Raw genomic sequence first — 19,761 nt, 5'->3', positions numbered from 1 at the left:
CTTCTGCAATCTCTCTATCCTCCCTCCAGTCACTCCATTTCATAGAAGTGCAGACTGGCTTCTTTGTAAAGCCCCTTCAGAGTGTCACATCCTGTGGACACGGCATGAACTCCAGGAGTACTTGGTCTCCTCCACACACTGGCCACTCATAAAGCGCTAGCTATCTGAATAGTGGTTCACTTCTTTGTGCATAACGCATCTGTCAGCACAAGCCTCATTCAAGGCCCAAGATCTTATATCATATTTATATAATACTTTGCATTCTCCATCATGCCCAAAAGCCTATTATACTGCATAAGTAGATATTGCACAAGTATTTAATAAGGATGATGATAATTTCATGGACAGAATCAGTTTTCCAAATTATACTGTGGGAAAAATATGCGCACATATATAATATGTACATATATTGTACATTCATAATTGGAATAAGCACATTTATAACATATATGTATTTGTTATATATTTATAATACATATGTACACTTATACATATAGCTTCATTTTATATTCTTGAAAATAAAATTAATTATATTTAGCAATAAAGTAGTAAAAAATAATTGTTCCAAACAGTGCCACCTGTAGGCGCCAGACCAGATTTCATAAGTGTGTCAATGAAGCAAAGGAGTTTTTTGCTCTTTTGTGTTTTTGTCTGTTAGAGCAAATGAATTACAGACCTAATAGAATCAATTTACATTTTAAAAAATGACAATTTTAGTAGACCTCTGATGTGAAATTCCTTTATTCAGTGCACTTTCTTAGAGATGGCAAAGACCCTGAACCTCAGGTCAAGTTCTATAACATGTGAGCAACTGATGAAACCCCGAAGGGCAACTTCTTGTTCCATGGTTGTAGGTCAACGAAATAGTGGACACAGGAGGACACCTCTTGGGTTAATGAACAACAAGTCCAGGGAACAGCAATTCACATTTGCCATCTCGCCATCACTTTGGAAAGATGTTAGAAGTTTAAAATTCAACCTAAATCTCTCCTTATATTATATGGAGAACTTTAAAGTGAGTGGTGAAGAAAGAGTTAACAAATAAAACTGCATGAAAAATAGGTTAAATGACCAAAAGAAGAGCTGATAACTGAAGCCAGTGGTCTGTTGAGAAAGAGTCTGTAGGGCTCTGTGCATCTTAGATAAAAGCAAACTGTAAGAGCTCTCATTTATGAAGACTGAGATGCACATGTTTGCACACGTATAGTTAAAGAGGCAGTGTAAAGTAGGGAAAACTGGCTTTCCAACCTCAGTGGAAAGTACTTGACAAAATTTCATGTAAGAAGAAATTATTCATTATTCCTCAAGTATTAGTAGAAAAAGAAATTTTCTGGACAAAATCCACACTTTGCAAGGATGATCTCAGGACAGCAGGAACAGTATGAGGTATTGCACTGACAATACTTTTGTACACTTCTTTAGATTCCTTTTGACATTGAGTAAATTAAAATGAACAATCTGGTTTGGGGTGGTTTTTTTTTAATAATATAGAATTGTGAAAGGTAAACATACCACAATGGCAAGGAAAAGTATTCAAATCTGTTTCCATCCTTGGACTTGAAAAGGAGTGGTGACCATTCTGTCCACTTACGTGGAACTTCTAAACCTTCCCCACAACTGGACACCATGTTCTTAAAGCCAAAAGGCTGTGACTGACCTTTGGCCATAGAAAGAGTTCAGTAGGCTAGACATGAGCAGTTTGAATCGTGTTGACGTTTTTAGGTAAACTTTGCCATAAACTATTCCCTGCATTTTATCATGAGCTGCTACATGTGCCCACTGGGCAGATCAGGGAAAGCATTTCCATAAACATAAAACAACAACAACAAAAAAAAGTTTTTTGGTTGTTTTTGTTTTGTTTTGTTTTTGTGTGTGTGTGTGTTGTTTGTTTGTTTGTTTGTTTTAATCTTCTGAAGAGCTCTGAGTTAAGACCTAGACCTGGGTGTCTGCCTGTGTTTCAAGGAGATACAGTCCTGAAATAGGATAGGGAAGTGCAACTACAAGATCAACCTACGACCCAGTGCCTGAGTCTGAAGGAGTCGTTTGATTAAACTACAAACACCTGGTCAGGTTTGTCATCTTAGGTCTTCTCTGAACTTTCTTGGCCACTAGCAGACAGCAAAGTTCTGAGGGACTGGGCATTAAGAAGTTTCATTCCTCATGGGAAGTAGACACCACAGGAGGCTGAAGGAGAACCAAGGGCAATATTATGCACATAGAATTTCAAAAGAATCACAATGATATTTGCTTCTTTAGAGGACTGAGATCTTAAAACCACACTGTTAGTGAATCCTGAAGATCCAGGAAAAGTTTGGATGAAACTCCCAAAATGCTAAAGTGGGGCTAATTCATTTCCAAATCACTTACACTCCAGGGAAGAAACTGTAGTTCTCCAGAACCTCCTTCCCATATTGAAAAGAACTTTAATTTTTCTTATTTGAAGCCACTTGTGGCCACTGTCCCCCTGGCAATCTTCTTTTCAAACTGTGCAATGAACTACCATGTCAGACTATAAAATGTGGCATGTGCTATAATAAGTCACTAGTCAGTGTAGGAAGAAGAATTATAGGCAGACAAGCAGAAATGGATTTGGCAAGAAAGGATGTAAGGGGGATTTCCAAAATCTCCTAACTGATGGGCAACAATAACAGTGGGTAAGTGAAGGGAATCCACCATTTTCAAGAAATGTAATGTTTTTTAAGGGAAGGAGAACTTTGCAAGTATAAAAAAACAAATGTTAAGAAGATCTCCTGGAACTATCATTCTCCTGTGAAGGGAAAATGGGAAAACCAACTTCACAGAAAAATCATGTCACAACAAATGCCAGACTTCTCTCCTGTCAAAGTCTTACCGCAGATGATTTTCAGATCTCTGAAGAGGAGTTATTAAAGGTTTAGCTCTCCACTATATTAGCAAGTTTCTTCCAAAGTTCTGTGCTATCTCCATTTACAGTTTCTGATAGATGTGGGGGCAAAGTTCGGTTTTAGCCAATAAAAGGACTCTTTGAGACGGTGAATTGGTCTGAGCCCAGACAAACCACAGAAAGTACAGACTCAACTGCATGTTCAAAGTTCTCAAAACAACACACACATCACCAAGAACCCGGAAGATAGTCCCCTAGTACTGGCCTCAGTTTTATAGTAACTTTATAACTTTATGAAGAGTCCTCTTTCTAAATGCATCTCTGCACCAGAAAGAAAAGGAAAACAAGAAAAATGTATGGTCCTGGTTGTATCACTGGGACAGACCCTTTCCTTTCTCTGTATGACAACTTCTGGGGTTTCTGGCTACCCACATAAAATTTATAACCAAGTCCCACAATCTTATGTGTTTAAGAGAACAAGGAAGTGCTGAGGCCTCTCTCCCACAGTGACAATGTGCTCAGGCTGCTCAGTGTTAGCCACAGAAGCTTCGGTTGCTAACACCCCTGACCACCAGAGGAAATGTGCAAAGAGACTAGCAGCTGTCAGCCGTGGAAGGAGAAAACAGTACCCAGCATGGCACAGAGAAGAAAAACCGCTTTGGCAAGCTGTGGTCTAGAGCTAAGAGGAAAGGAAATACAGTTATCAAAATAGAATTAAGGCAGAGGAAGGTCTAGAATTCTCCTTCCTGAATCCATATACAGACATTACCCTGTTGACCTCACTGGTCATCAAAACACAGCAGACAGACTGTCCTGGTTGATGAAGAAATACAACAACAGAATCTAGAATGCTTCTATTTCCATACATTTTTGATGTATTTAAATGATATTTATATCCTACATGCTTACCACATGCTTATCAAGATAGGAAATGTCATAGAGGAGAAAAAACAGGACCTAAACTGATATTATCTAGGTTTGTGTATTCTTTAGCTATCGATTTCTATCCAGTGAGAGACAACACTGATTTCTCTTTCCAATTAATAAGCAAATAGTATGTTTTTCAAATTTTATGATTTAGGATGCCATTAGGTATATGGCTGCACTGTCTCTAAAGAAAAGGAGGAAAGTAAAATACCATATTACTGAATCCCTGTTCCCACAAACCTAGCCAACTTAGAAGAAACATGAGACCAAATCTGGGCCGGAAAGTCTAAATACATATGATCTTAACAGACATTGGCTTTCTTTTATGCACACAGGAAACTGGGGCAAGTTAGTGTCATCTGTAGAGAACTGTTGTCTTGCGTGTATCCAGGACAGTCATTCCTTGGGATGCTGTCTATATAAGCAAACTATGCAAGTTAAAGCTGATGATGTCACTACTTCTGCAATCTAACATATAAGACTTCTCTTTGAGTAGGGACAGGTGCAGAACTGAGGCCACTGTAAAAAGAACATATGTCATTTGTTTAGCTGGCTGCCACTGGACAAAACCCTGAGAGAGTAGGCACTACATGGCAAAGCACCTTGAGGGACAGAGATGCTGCCTGTCAGCCTGTCACCACCAAACTCTTCTCAGCAAGCTTTCCTCAGTAAATCACATCTGCCAAGCTATCTCTTCCTTTTGCCTCTTCAAAACCTACCTCACCACCCTGGCACAACTGGACAGTGGACAAGACAATGGGAACGTAACTTAGGACTCCCCTCCCAGACAGCTTGGGTTTAGAGTAGATCTAGCTCATCTTCAAAGTCCTTTAGAGATTGGAATGGACAATTCAGAAGTGAATCACTTGGTGAAAAAACTACCTAGCACACTTCAGCCATTCCCTATGACTCTACCTGGACTGTGGTGGTCCTCCTCTTGCCTAAACACCGGACTCTTCCAGAACCTGTCAGAATTGAGTACATGAGAGACAGTGAAAGAAATACAATATGTTAGTAGGACTATGGGAAGGAAGTTCTACTTACCTATAATTAATGTGTCAGAAATCAAATTAGAAGCAGTCAATGGCAGATGAAAGATGGCTGCAAATTCTCTGATATTCTTCTTTGGAGCCATGAAATCTATTTCCCTCTCTTGCTCGCTGGTTACCTCTCTGATGGATAGAGTGTGGCAGAAATGACACTCTGTCAGCTCTAGGTCTCAACTCTAATAAAATTGGTAGTTTCTACCTTCTCTCTGGAAGCTCTGAGCTGCCATTTTAGAAGTCTCACTGCCCTGCTGCAGAGACCATATGGAGGGGTCCTGAGATGACATGGAAAGCCATCTGAACCCAGCCATCCAGTAGCCTGACGGCAGCCAGCATGGGACTCACCAATGCAGCTTGGACACAAGCTGAACAGCACAATGAAACTCCAATAGATGCCATGTGGGACAGAAGACTCGCCCAGTGAAGCCCTGTCCAAGTCCCTAACCAACAAAACCATATCATATGATATATTGTTTTTAATCACTGGGTTTGGGGATGTAGTTTACATGAAGATAACCCGTTTATAACCTCTGAAAAGAGTATATAATTTTAAAAACAAAATCCTCAATTAGAAAAACTTGATGCACTCAAAATGTTAGTGACTAGTTAAAAAGTAGATTACTATATATATATATATATATATATATATATAGTAATTTTCACCTTAGTGATATATATATATATATATATATATATATATATATGGTGAAAATCTCTTTTCTGTTAGAAAGACTTTCTAAAACAGGTGTTATGTAACAGGTTTTCTTCTAAAAGTAGTATGTAATCTGGTTTATTCTAAATCTTCTCAAAAAATACCTATTGAGTATTCACTACATATTAGTCATTTTGTTAGCCACCAAGGTTATGATAATGGCAATATATAATTTCTGTCCCAAAATGCCTTGCTCTCTATTGGGATATTGGTTAATTAATATGAAATTTTAAAACTGGTTTAAACGAGGGATTGGCAGATTTTTTCCATCAAAGGCCAGATAGTAAATCTCTCCACTTCATAGGCCAAAGTTGAAAGCAACTTTAGGCAATACACAAACAATAAGAGCAACTGAGTTCCAGTACAACCTTATGGTGGGCACAATGTTTGTTTTTCATATGACTTTCATGTACTTTGACATATTTTTATTCTCGATTCTTTTTAATTGTTTTCAACCATTTGAAAATGTAAAACTGGTCCTTAGCACACAGGCTGTATAGAAACAGAAGTGGGCTAAACTTGTCCCTCAGACAGTAGTCGGCCACCTTCTTAGTTTAGTTTTGATCAGTTAGGCCTACGTTCAGAAGGTAGAACTTAAATATATACACAAAAATAAATAAATAAAAGTTAGCAGTTTCTGATGAATTTAATGTTTTAGATTGCCTTGGCTACAAATAATCATCTGCCTTCTCTTTTCTGGTTTCTTCCATACATTTGGACATAAGCTACAGGTGGTGAGAGCAGGTTTGGGTATTTACCAGGAGGAGCTCTGGGAAGCATGAGGCCCCAGTGAGGAGGCCTCAGCCAGCTATCGAGGAGGAGGAGGAACCACAGAGAAAAGAACAGGAGGGCTCATCAAGAAAGCAAGAAACAAAAAGCCCTTGTGGCAAAAATAAGACTTAGTGGGTAAACAACAGAGTTACAATAATTAAGAAAAATTTCCCCCCAATTTAAACTTCCAGTGCCTTTGCATATTAAAGTTTTGTAATGGCTGTCACATAAAGAGCCTTCAAAACTGTTGCAAACATTTAAAATCTATGCAGTAGATCTGCACAGGAAGCTTGTTTGCCCTAGCTCACACACCATCCCCCACGTATGACTGTGTCAGAGAGCATCTGTGCTGGGAGCCTCAACGACACATGTGTCTACCCTTAGGATTCAGGGATGATGTGTCTTCTTCCTGCAACTTTCTCATGCTTTCAGTGGCGTGAAGGTGTGCTCTCTGTTCACAGGGTAGCAGCTGTGGCCTACATTTTCACGTTCTAATGCACTTTGTGGCTTCCTCTTCCGTTCCAGGGACCCAGGATAGCCATGGTCACAGTCCGCCTTCCAACAGCTGATGACTTCACCTCGACAGGGTCCCAGATGTTCCTCATATTCTGTGCACGCAGACACCTAAACAACAGAAATTAGATAAGCATGTCAACTGACCGAAAATAGGTCTAGTTCTGCTCTGGGGGAAAAATAGAAAGTCCTTACCATATACAGGCAGTATTTTGCGTGACTTTTATGATATCTGCTAGATGACTAATGGCTTGTGGGTTTCTTTCCACTCAGTAGGTCACATGCATCTTCTCTTGGGTCTCAATCAGCTGTTTCTGCTTTGCTTGCATTAAAAAATTAAAAAAGAAAAGAAACCTTTTATCAACAGTTAGCAGTATGATTATTTATTATTATTATTATTAAGAGAGAAGGTCTTTCTATGTGCCCAGGCTGACCAGTAACTCCTGGGTCTACCTGATGATCCTCCCATTTTTGCCTCCCTAATAATAGTATCATTTTTTTAAAGTAGATTCTGTAATCCCTTCCCCATCCCCCTTCTATACTCTTGTTACAGTTTTAGCAGAATATAATTTAAAAAGCACTTTTACTACATAAAAGTTGTAAAATGTGAATGTGGATGAAGGTTTGCTCTTATTATGAATGTTGTTTTTGGTTAGAATAAGCCCAGCTTTGACTCTACAGATACAGAACCTGTTCAGATAAGAGCAATGCTTCCGTAACCATAGCTTCCCCAAACACATCCACCCCACCAATTTGAAGTCAGGCAGGCAGGCAGGCAGGAAGGAAGGAAGGAAGGAAGTGGGGTAATAAAAAGGAAGAAAGACTCAGTTTTAAACAAAAACATTGAACTCATACACCCACCTTTAACAGAGACTCTAGCTCTACAAGTGTTCCTCCCCACTGTTCTCTATGCTGGCCCTGATGGGCACCTTGGCTCTTCCCCTACTAAGGGAAATCCCTCAGTACCTCCCTTCTCTAGGAACATTAGCAACAATGCAATTGTATAGAGGTGCACAGACCTCGGCCAATAAATATCCTTTGACCTTTCCAAGCTCTCCATCTGCCAGCCAGGTCGCAGTTCCACCACCATTCCTGTTCTGTGAGCATCTGAGAGTGCCCTGCACACCTTGCTGGCCAAGGGGAGGAAAGCTGTCCTTCCCAGTCAATCTCCAGCCTTGGATGACTGAATCCTACATGCTGGAAATCTGCCCCTTATCCCAGTCACCTTACTGTTTAGGAAGCTGAGATAGAGCAGGGAGAGCAAAAAAGAGGAGGGTGAGAGAAAAAGAGGAGAGAGAGACCCTTCCAAAATACTCATATCCATGTCCTACTCCCTGGAAACTGAATATGTTGGGTTATATGGGGGAAAAAATGGGGGGGGGGGAATTAAGATTGCAGACAGAAGAAATAAGGTCCCTGATCTTAAATAAGGACCTTCATTATCTGAGTGGGCTCAATGTCATCACAAGGGTTTTCAAAAGTAGAAGAGTGAAACAGAGGAGATTAGGGATATGATGCAAAAAGAGATCAACCTGCCATTTCTGGTTTTGAACAGGAGAAAGGGAGTCCATGAGCCAAGGAATATGGGCAGCCAACAAAATTGGAAAAAGCAAGAGAGAGAATTCTCCGCTTGAGTCACTAGAAAGGAACACAACTTTGCTGACACCTTCATTTTAGCCCAATGAGACCTAACATATAGAACTGCAAGATTTATAATTGGTGCTGCTGTTAGTTGTTATAGCAATAATTAAAATTACAAATTAAGACAGAAACCACTGGTTCAGGCCAAGTCCATACTGCCTAGGCAGGCATTCCAGCTAAACTTTCAGGTTGAAGCCCAGACTCACAGTTGATCTCATGTGGGCATATGGACCCTGTCTTCCCCTTGACTGCTCCTGGAATTTAACATGAGACAGCAGCAGTACTGCCTAAAGACTCTAGACTACACTTTTACTCCTATAATTCTTGCCACAGTCTGAAGGATTTTTATACACATTGTTGCATTCATGCCAGTACATTCCAGGTGCCTTCTAAGTGTGCAGAATCAACTCTTTATTCACTTGTTTCATAAATAAGTATCGTTGAGACAAATGATGCTTAAGTCCCTTGTAAACTCTAAGACTCCAAAGTAAATTTCCATACAAGTGAAAAGATTATAGTTATTACTTCTTGAGAGCTAATATTGAAGAAAATAACTACTTAAGGAAAGGTTTTTGCCTTTACTCTCATTTTTCTCTCGTGTTGGTGTTGAGAAATCTAAAAAATTATAGATCAAAAGGCTTTTTCTAGCATGCATGTTGTGGCTTTCTTTCTATAGAAACTTGTCTTAATATTCAAAGCCTTTGTTTAACTAAAATACAAATGAGTTTTGTAGACGATTAGCCCTTCGTTGGTGGTATGGTGCAATGGTGATGGCCCAGACCCCAAGTCACACTACTCAGATACAGAACAATCCCAAATCTCTTTCTCACAAGCTGTAGAAGGAAAAAAGTTACTTAACCTCACTGTTTCTGTTTTCTTGGGTCTAAAATGGGAAAAATAATAATATCTACTTTACAGGATAATTGTAAAGTAAATAAGCAGCTAGTCTACATATAAACCCTCGAATATTACCAGGCATAGAGCAAGTACCATTGATAACTGTTAAATTTAAGCCATTTATTATTGTAACTGTGTCTTTGATTCTCCCATCATCACGGTCTTAGATATCCTTAAAACATCTGGTCTTGCCAAACACCAGACTTTTAAACACATGACAGTCCAAAAGGAAATTAGATGATGTACTTGTTCCACATGGCCATCCAAATATGAAATCCATATTTGGAAAACTTTGCGATGATTCTTTTTATATTGCCTCTGACTTAAGATTCAAAACAAGTTAAAGCATAGGTGACTCAAAATTAATGCTACTAAGCTATTTTCTGTAGAGAAAATAATACCTCAAAGCATGAAAAGAAGATCATCCGCATCAAAAATACCTGGGGTATTTGTTAAAATGTAAATTGTTAGGCCTTTCTTAGGATTTAGTAAATCAGAATGGAGACCCATGAATCTGAGTATTAACAAACTTGCATGTGATTCACATGCATGTAAAATTTAAGATCCATTGTCTTAACAAAACTACTTTAGTTTAGAACCTACCCTCAGTTTTTGATGCTATAAAATTCAGCAGGTAAAAACAAGCAGGAGGAAAGGACAGTGTTCGCTGACTTGTAGATCATTCTCTCCTCAGACTTTTTAAAATTTTTTGGTAGCTCACAATTTATTTTCACCTTGCCTTTCCCTCAGGAAAATAAACGATATCGAAAAATACACGAGATCAACATTTTCCACTGTGATGACACAACGCTGATGAGGTGGGAAAAGCCCACCGAACTTCAGCGCTGAACAGTAGTAGCTTCTCGTTAATCAGACTGAGCTGTAATTTTCTTCTACGTTTTTCTTTTATTATTGCACTATCGTTATCCACAGTACAGCTGGGTTCCTTTTGACAAAATCACACGTGCATGGAATTTAATTGACTTCATTTCATTCCCTGGTGCCCCCACTTTCCCTGTCCTCTTCCCTTCCCCTATTCTTCTTCCTCTACTCTACTGGTCTTCCTTTCACTAACTCACTTGTTTATTTGTCTATTCAAGTTTAAGAGATTTATTAACCAATATAATAAACCCCAACAAATCCACATGATTTCTTGCATTTGGTTAAGTGGAAAACGGAGCAGATGACTTCTCAAGGACCTTCCTTCTAAGCAGCCTTAGAGTGACACATTTCATTCAGAAGTCTGGACCTTCTTTCTTTAGTTTGCTGTAACCCACACTCACTGAGTAGAACTTGTATGGATGATTGGGACCCAGTTTGTTTCAGGGTTCTGGGTCATTCTCCCTGTCCCGCCTGATATCCATGTTGAACAATGCCAGACACATCACATACAGCGCTGCTCCACTACTTCCTGCTCCAATAAATAGGAAGCTGGGGAACGAGCTTGGATGCCTCTTGGCCTGACGGATGATCTGGAGGAGCATGTTTGCAACAGAGGCCTCTGGCCCAAAAAGAGATCAGAACAAATCAGCAAGGCCCAAGACCAAGCAGCCTCTGCACCTAAGCTACCACGGCAGATGCCCAAATTCACCCAGAACCCTATTTATTTATTTTTGATCGGAGCTTTGTAGATATACATAAAGGTGGAATTCACTGTGTTAGATTTATACATTTTTACACATAACGTAATTTTATTTTCAGATTCATTGCACATTTCTTCCACTTTCCTGTCCCTCCTTTGTCTCTCTAGATCTCCTACTGATCTTGCTTACATTTTAGTGATATCCATCCCCGACACATACACACCTTTTTTTTTCTAGCTTGCACAAATGAGAAAAAACACATCATCATCCAACCCTTGGTTTTCTGAGTCTGGCTTCATTTAGCATGATAGTCTCCAGTTCTGTCTTTTTACTGGCAAGTCCCATAATTTGATTCTTTTTTAGGGTAGAGTAAAACTCCATTGTGTATGTATACCACATTTATTAAGCCATTCATCTATTGATGGGCATCTGGGCTGGCTCCATAATTTATTTGGCTATTGTGAATTGTGCTGCTAGAAACATCAATGCTGCTGTATCCCTGGCGTGTTGATTTTAATTCTATTTGGATGAATACAGAGAGTGGGATAGCTGAGTCATATGGTGGTTCCATTCCTAGTTTTTTGAGGATTCCCCGTACTGCTTTCCATAGTGGTTGTACTAATCTAAGTCCAATCAGCAGCGTATACCTTTGCCCCAACATTCTCCCCAGCATTTGTTATTATTTGGATTCTTGAAAATTGCCATTCTGACTGAAGTGAGATGAAGCCTTAGTGTAGTTTTGATTTGCATTTCACTGATGGATAGGGATGTTGAACAATTTTTCATGTACTTGTTGGTCATTTATGTTTATTCTTTTGAGAAACGTTTTGCCCATTTATCGACTGGGTTATTTGTTTGGGAGTGTTAAGTTCTGGAATTCCTTATATATTCTGAATATCAATCCCCTTTCAGAGGAGTAACGAGCAGAGGTTTTCTCCCATTCTGAGGTTCTTTCCCCGTGCTCTTAATCATTTCCTTCTTTGTACAGAAGATTTTCCTCCTAAGACTTCTAAAACAAAACACCCACCTGTTTTCTCAAGAAAGAGAAATAGAAAGGCTTGGAAAACTGAAAAAAAGTGATTCCTTCAAAGAGCAAAGCATGTATTGGTTCTTTATAACACAGACACCACTGTGTGCGTTCATATCAGTGTAAGATAAGTGAATTTTATAATGCAGTCTTAGCAACACACGTGCACGTGCTTTTCACAGTGGACACTATTATCAGAACTTTGATTCTAGTACTAGAGTGTTTGAAAAGCAACCACATGTGATAATAACGTTAAAATACTGCAGTTATAGCTGAATGCATTCCTTATTAATTGTCTTTTAACTTTTAACTGATATAATTAACGGACAATCATCAGCTCATAAAATGAAAAGAACATTGCCTCACCATGTATGTTGTGAAACGAAGGGATTACGTGTCAAAAAATGTGCCAGGAATAGAAGAGGTGACATCATCTATGGTGTGCTGATGAGTTTTCCTTACATACCTCCAAAAAAGGAAAAGTAAAACCACGTTTTAACATGCAATGCCAAATATTTCTTAATACTTTTTCACTTTTATTGGTTGTTTTTGTTTGTTTGGGTTTTTTATTGTGCTAAACTACCTACAAAATTTAAGAAAAATACTATTGGCACATATCTATTCAAGTGGGTGTTCTTTTTTTCAAAGCATGAGCAGTGGCCCACCAAATAAATCCAGACCATACCCGAAGTTTTTGAGGTCAATGCCAAGAAACCCATGTTTTTCTCAAGTCTCCCCAGTGATTTCTACACAGATATAATTTTGAGAGCTACTTCTTTGAGAACATACAATGAAATCTAAACTAGATGGTTTTTTTGGTTTTGTTGCTATTGTTGTTTGTGAAGTATTTAATGGTGAATTCAATAAACAAAAATCCAAAAAAATATTTCATTAGATATTTTATTTTATAAGGAATCAAGTCTATGAGTGTATTAAGAAGTCAATTAATTAGTTACCACAGAAGGAAAATGACTAAATAAATTAGTTAATATAGAAGGAAATAAAACTAAGGCAATAAGCTATGAATTATTTGACTTTATGAATATCAGAATGATAAAACACTAAGGCTATACCATCTTTACTAAAGTTGTACTCGCAGGCTAAAAGAGCCTAGAGTAATTTTTAAACCTATATTTCCTGTGGATACTCCTTTATTCTTTTCTTACTTGTCAGTGGACCAAAGGGGTGGGTGGGAAACAGCCTATTATTTATTCACCAGAAACATGAATAAAATGTTAAACAAACTAAAAAGTGTTTTAATTTGTTGCTGTTGTTGTGCTATGTTTGTTTTGACTCCAAAGACTTTTCACCAAACAAGTAACACCACCCAAGTATTAGCATCCTTCTGTGTGAGGTCTTCATGAAGAAGATGGTCTATGTGGGTCAGGGGTTCTGCTGGCCCACAAGTTATGAATCTAGTTCACTGACAATGTAGGTAGTAATCCTCTCACTGGCTACTCTTCTCATGACCCAGATTCATTCTAGTACTTTTGAGAAATTCAATTTGCCTCTATCTAGAACCAAAAACAGTGGTACAAGTATCACAGGCTCTACCCAGCACCCAACAGGGAAGCTGGGCTATCTACAGTACCTCTCACTTATATTAATTCAACTGAATCTATGGATTATCTCCTGTCATTATCAGTTCCCTAGTTAAAATTATGAAAAGAGGGGCTGGGGATGTGGCTCAGGCGGTAGCGCGCTCACCTGGCATGCATGCGGCCCAGGTTCGATCCTCAGCACCACATACAAAGATGTTGTGTCTGCCGAAAACTAAAAAATAAAATATTAAAAAATTCTTTCTCTCTCTCTATCTCTCTCTCTCTCTTTGAAAAAATAAATAAATAAATAAATAAATAAAATTATGAAAAGAATTTACAATGTTAAAAACTTTTAAAATCATTTGGCATTATCCAATGCACTTTTTCCAACTGCGTATGAGTTAATTTGTAATTAGTGATCTCCTTTTTCACGCAAAAATATGCTAATTGTTTTTGATATCTATATTTATTTTAACAACCATATTGTGTTCCTTAAAACAGACCAATTATAGTTTACCAAAACGACTCCTATTGTTAGGCATTTCTGTGGATTTTGACTTTTACTATTAAAAATCATGTTCTGATGAGTAATTGTGGGAATTTTCCTAGTTGGATGATTGTGTTAGAACAGATTGCCTGTGCCGAGATTAGTGAAACAAATGTATAACTTTTTAAATTTTTGGTAAAGATCACACCAGTTTGTAGAGCCCTAACAAAGGTAATCATAATTTACTTTTTCAGGGCATTCCTGTCAAAATTGGATGCACTGCTTCACTTTTGTCACTTAGGTAAATAAAAAGAAGTGCTTTCTCTGTTTCTGGGATAGGCTGTCCTTCCTCATTCCCTAACTACATCCCAATAAAGCTTCTCGAAAGCTGGAACCAGGGAAGTGGAAACAAGCAGAATCCGAATGAACGAAGGATGCACAAAACAATTGCAACCACCATTGAAGAAAGCCTGGGACATGCCAGAAGAAAGCAGAAGGAGGAAGATTCGACTCAGTGAAAACAGAGTTTTACAATCTCCAAGTGAGAAAGACACAGGCTGGGGTTGGAGGGGAAGGAGGAAAACAATCATTTGCTATGCACTAATAACCACACTAGGTAATCAACATGCATTATATCATTTAAACCTTGCAATAATCCTGTACACTAGTCTATTGGGCTAACTAGTAACCCTCCCAAAATTTCATGTCCACTTAGAACTTCCAAATGTGACCTTGTTTGGAAATAAGATCTTCACAGAAGGTAATTAGTTAACTTGAGGCCATACTGGATTACAATGGTCCTTAAATCCAATCCAATGACTAATGTCCTTCTTAAAAGGTCACGTGAAGACATGAACTCAGTCATTTCATAGGAAAGATAACCTTGTAACTATGGAGGCAGAGACTCGAGTGGGGATAAGCCAGACTGCTGACAATCACCAGAAACTAGAACGAAGCAAAAAAGGACTCTTCCTCAGAGATTAAGGGAGCTCCGGGACCTGCCAACACACCTTGATTTCAAACTTCAAGCATCCAGAACTGTGAAAGACTCCATTTTTGTTATTTTAAGCCACTGAGTTTGTGTTAATTTGTTCTAGCAGCCTTAGGAAACAACACACTAAGTATTCATTCTCTTCTTACAGATGAATTCAATATGTTCTAAGATCCTCTAAGTGATCTAACCAGAACTCAAACCAAAGCAGCCTGACTACAGACTGTGCTCTTTTTACCACATTGTCTTGCTTCACAGGAGTCTTTGATTGTAAGTCTAACTTTGTCACCAATTATCTGGGTGACTTTAAAAAGTTCATGTAAACTCTGTTGGCCTTAGTTTCTTTCTTTCTTTTTTTAAGGCATATGCTTTTTTTAAATTTTTTTTTTAATTTAGGTAAACACAATACCTTTATTTTATTTATTTATATGTGGTGCTGAGGATCAAACCCAGGGTCTCACACATGCTAGGCAAGCGCTCTACCACTGAACCACAACCACAGCCCCCTAAGTCGTATCTTATTAAAGAAATATCTTGAAAGAAAGTTATCATGGTCAGAGTAGAACTTTTGCAACCCACTTTCCCCCCCATCCTTGACTTCGATGACTTGTGTGCTCTATGATGCCATTCCTACATCAGTGCTCACGCCATATGCCCTCGTTTTAGCATTACAAACACCTTGAAGTCAAGGCTGTTATGAATGGTCTGAACTAATTGTTCAATAAGAAAGAAAATAATAGTAATAGTTTCCTATTACAAGATGCCTGTTGTGTAACACAATGAGCACTACACATGCAGTATCTCATTCATCCCTTAATACTCTGGACATCGTAGTTAATATTGTGTTTTTAGGAAGAATATGAGAACCAAGAAGTTTAGTATCAGGGGATAGTAGGGGATAGGAAAGGTAGCAGAATACAACAGTCACTAATATGCCATTATGTAAAAATATGAGTGTGTAACCGATGTGATTCTGCAATTTGTATTTGGGGTAAAAATGGGAGTTCATAACCCAATTGAGTCAAATGTATGAAAGATGATATATCATGAGCTTTGTAATGTTTTGAACAACCAATAAAAAAGAAGTTTAGTATCATTTATTCATGTAATATACATATATTAAACACCTCTAAATATACAAAGCACTAAGGATAAAAAGAATCAATAAGACATCATCACTAAGTAAAATCAATTTTAATTAAATATATACACAGAGAAGGAAAAGTTTGGAAAGTTGCATTTAAAAATGTTAAGAGCTATATTTGGATTAAGAATAACTTGTATTTTCTACCTAGTTTTTCCATTTTTCTGCCAGGAATATTGATTATCTTTGCAATCATAAAAGAAAATCGTTTTTAAAAGACAAAATCTTTATCCTCAAGGGACTTAATACAGTGTATGTGGCAGACTTATCAATATTTACAACATGCTTGGTCACACATAACTTATTAGGGATAGAGCAGGTTCAAATTGAAGGCTATCAGAATTCTAAATGCCATTTTATCTTCTCTATCCTGATACTGTCTTTGGTAATACATTCATTGGCCTAGAGTTTAGTTTAGATTCATTTTTCTTTATTGAAATTAAGTTATAAACTTTAGAGGAAAGTGCCAATGAAGCACTCTTAAAGATTTGTCTTTTGTGGCCTCACCCAAGATTGCTGGTGGCCCAACCTTCTTACTTTCTCCACCCACAGATCTTTGTACCAAAGGAAATGGTACCTATGAGTACTTGAACTGATATGCTGGCCTCCTACAGATGTGCTTCAGATGCACTGAAGACCTTCTAAAATATTCATCACGCAAATTATTTTACCTTTCTGATCACTTATATCTGAAATATTTTACATATTTCATAATGAAAATGTCACCATCCTAAGATAAGAGTTTGCAAAAGAATGTCCAAAAGAAAGTTCCAAACTCTTTCTCCTTACCTCATTTACTCATTTGCCAAATAAATTTATTTAATGAAAGCTTAGTATTTCAAAATCTCCCCTCAAATACCCACTAAGTCATAGAATATAAGTTTTGCTATATGTCTACCTGGGATTATCTTTCTAATCCTTTAGCAATCATCTCATGGGAATTATGGGAATTATCTTGATTTTTCTAACTTTATTAATTTGTTGAATCTCCTTTCTTACAATTAACCCAGAGATCATGAACAATATGGCTATATTCTTGACAGTCCTTGTTGATCTACTGAGCACAGAATGAGTAATGAATAAACACTCACAGATAACTTTGTTGTGATTAGGCTCAGGGGATCTTTTCCTAAATCTCAAAAATAACATATAATCATTTCTTTCCTTTTATAAGCCATGTGCTAGTTAATTCTTAATCTAATAGTTATTCAACAAAACTCACTAATTCATTTTAGCTTTCTGATATATTTTTTTCTGCCTACTATATCGGATCCAGAATGAAATTCTTACTGCTAGGTTTTTTAAAAATTTTTGAAACATATACCTGGTGCCAAGTTCATTTTGAACTATTTTTTAATCCCTCCTTCTCTAACCTTTATTTGTTCAGCTTAGTTTCTGTTATCAAAAAAGAGAAGTACAAGAAATTTAGCTTAAAGTTTTTCGTTAGCTTTATTTGCTGTTCTAGAATTAGGCCACACTTCATTCTACAAACTTGAATGAAAGCTGCAGTGAACTGAGCACAGAAGTTTGGTTTTTATAGACGGCAAAGGATTAAGAAAGCAAAAAACAAGGAGAAAAAGCAGATTGGTCATTTTGAAGCTACTTTCTTTGTAAGGTTGAAACAGAGAAACAAAATGGTGGGGGAAAAATACATTGGTTTTAGAACTTCAATCAAGCCAGCTGAAACTGGCCTGTACTGAATACCTCTGGGAAATTGGCTGTCATCTCTCCTTCTCCTGATTTGTCAAGAAGTCAGATAAATGGCTTTGTTTCAATTTAGGGCATGGAATTCAGTGGGGTGACTCCATTTTGATCCAGTCTCTTGGGCCTAATACAGGAGTTCAGACCAAACCAATGATCTCCTGCAAATTTTATTTATCACTGTACAAACCATCACATGCATTGAAAGTCTGTGTCAGTTAAGGTCACTGTTCTCAAAAATAAGAAGCAATGCAAGAGTCTGGTAAGAGAATGGGTGATTTCGAACAAGTGTCACTTGGTGACTTGAGCTCACAGCAGCAGGCCCCCAGCATGAGTTCCTCCTTTGAAAGTCACCAAAGAAGATAAAAAAAAAAAAAAAAAAAAAAAAAAGGAGGGAGGAAGGGAAAAAGGAAATATAAGAAAGAAATGAGTCTTAAATTCATTCCCAAAGAGAAAGTTTTCCCTAGCACACACAAAAAAAGGATTAAGAAATTTATAAATCATTAAAGAGATTCTCTTTTTTTATTGATTTTTAAAAAAAATAAATGAAAGTGGAATGTATTACAATTCTTATTACACATATAGAGCACAAATTTTCTTATCTCTAGTTGTATGTAAAGTATGTTGACACCACTTCATGTCTTCATACATGTACTTTGGATAATGATGTCCATCACATTCCACCATCCTTGTTAAGCCCCTTCCCTCTCTCTCCCTTTCCTCCCCACACCTCTGCCCTATCTAGAATTCATCTATTCCTCCAATGCTCCCCCTCCATACCCCACTATGAATCAGTCTCCTTATACCAGAGAAAACATTCGACATTTGTTTTGGGGGCATTGGCTAATTTCACTTAGCATTATCTTCTCCAGTGCCATCCATTTACCTGCAAATGCCATGATTTTATTCTCTTTATTGCTGAGTAAAATTCCATTATGTATAAATGCCACATTTTTTTATCCATTCATCTACTGAAGGGCCTCTAGATTGGATCCACAGTTTAGCTATTGTGAATTGTGCTGCTATAAACATTGATGTCGCTGTGTCCCTGTAGTATTCTGATTTTAAATCTAACCGTGATTTCAGAGTGGCAGCACATAGCTGGAAGAATCCATCAGAAATCCATTAAGAAAAAAAGTACTTATCCCTTTCAGTGAGGGATGTTTTTAGAATCATTACTTCTATTCATAAATTGTATTATTCAAAATGTTTTTATATAATTTGGATAAAGAAAAGAAATTGTAGCCTCTTAAGAAAAATAGCAGTATTGTGCTTTTGGCCCGGCTCAATGATGAATTTAAGCTAAACTCTATTTTAAAGTCACTATTTAAATCACAGGCATTTTCAAAGGTAAGCAATATCTTGAAAGACATATTATATGTTTATAAAACAAATTTGATCAAAAACAAAAATATCCCAGGCCAATTCTATTTAAAAACTCACATTTGAAATTTCCTACTTGAAGATAATCTTTCAACATCTCAGTTGAAAATCATGTTAAAGAGAGACTGAGGGAACAGCAAGTCAAAATCAAATTCCAAAACAAAAATGTAGCCCCTGGTAGCCATGAGTTCCCCCAACCCATTTCCAGCCTATTTATTTCAATATTTTCTCTAATTCAGCTCATTTTCCTTTGCCTCACACCTCTAATCCTCACCCATCACTATAAATCCTTCCAACATTGGACAGACCACAGAACCTGCTCAAGGATGAGACTCTCCTTCTTCAACAATGCCAGCCCCTGGCTCCAACCTGTGGTCCAACGTTCACATGTCACCTCAACACTGGGTGCTACCTCCCCAGACACTAAATTCTAAACTCATGAGTTTGTTCATTCAGGCTTCCAGATTCTGTGAAAGAAACTAAGTGTCTATTTTATCATGTGTAAAATTTAAAATTCCATAGTTGAAAGTAGCC

The 19,761-nt window shown here is 37.6% G+C and overlaps 1 pseudogene; it reads right to left on the bottom strand.

Moving 5' to 3' along the window:
- Nucleotides 1–10,605: 10,605 nt before the first annotated feature.
- On the bottom strand, nucleotides 10,606–10,854 carry LOC113197738 (cytochrome c oxidase subunit NDUFA4 pseudogene; annotated as a pseudogene).
- Between the last annotated feature and the right edge of the window lie 8,907 nt (nucleotides 10,855–19,761).

This window comes from Urocitellus parryii, chromosome 1 (assembly GCF_045843805.1).
Source record: "Urocitellus parryii isolate mUroPar1 chromosome 1, mUroPar1.hap1, whole genome shotgun sequence".
In the NCBI taxonomy this organism is placed as follows: Eukaryota; Metazoa; Chordata; class Mammalia; order Rodentia; family Sciuridae; genus Urocitellus; species Urocitellus parryii.
The sequence above is the reverse complement of the archived record's forward strand: the minus strand, read 5'-3'. Positions and strand labels throughout refer to the sequence as shown.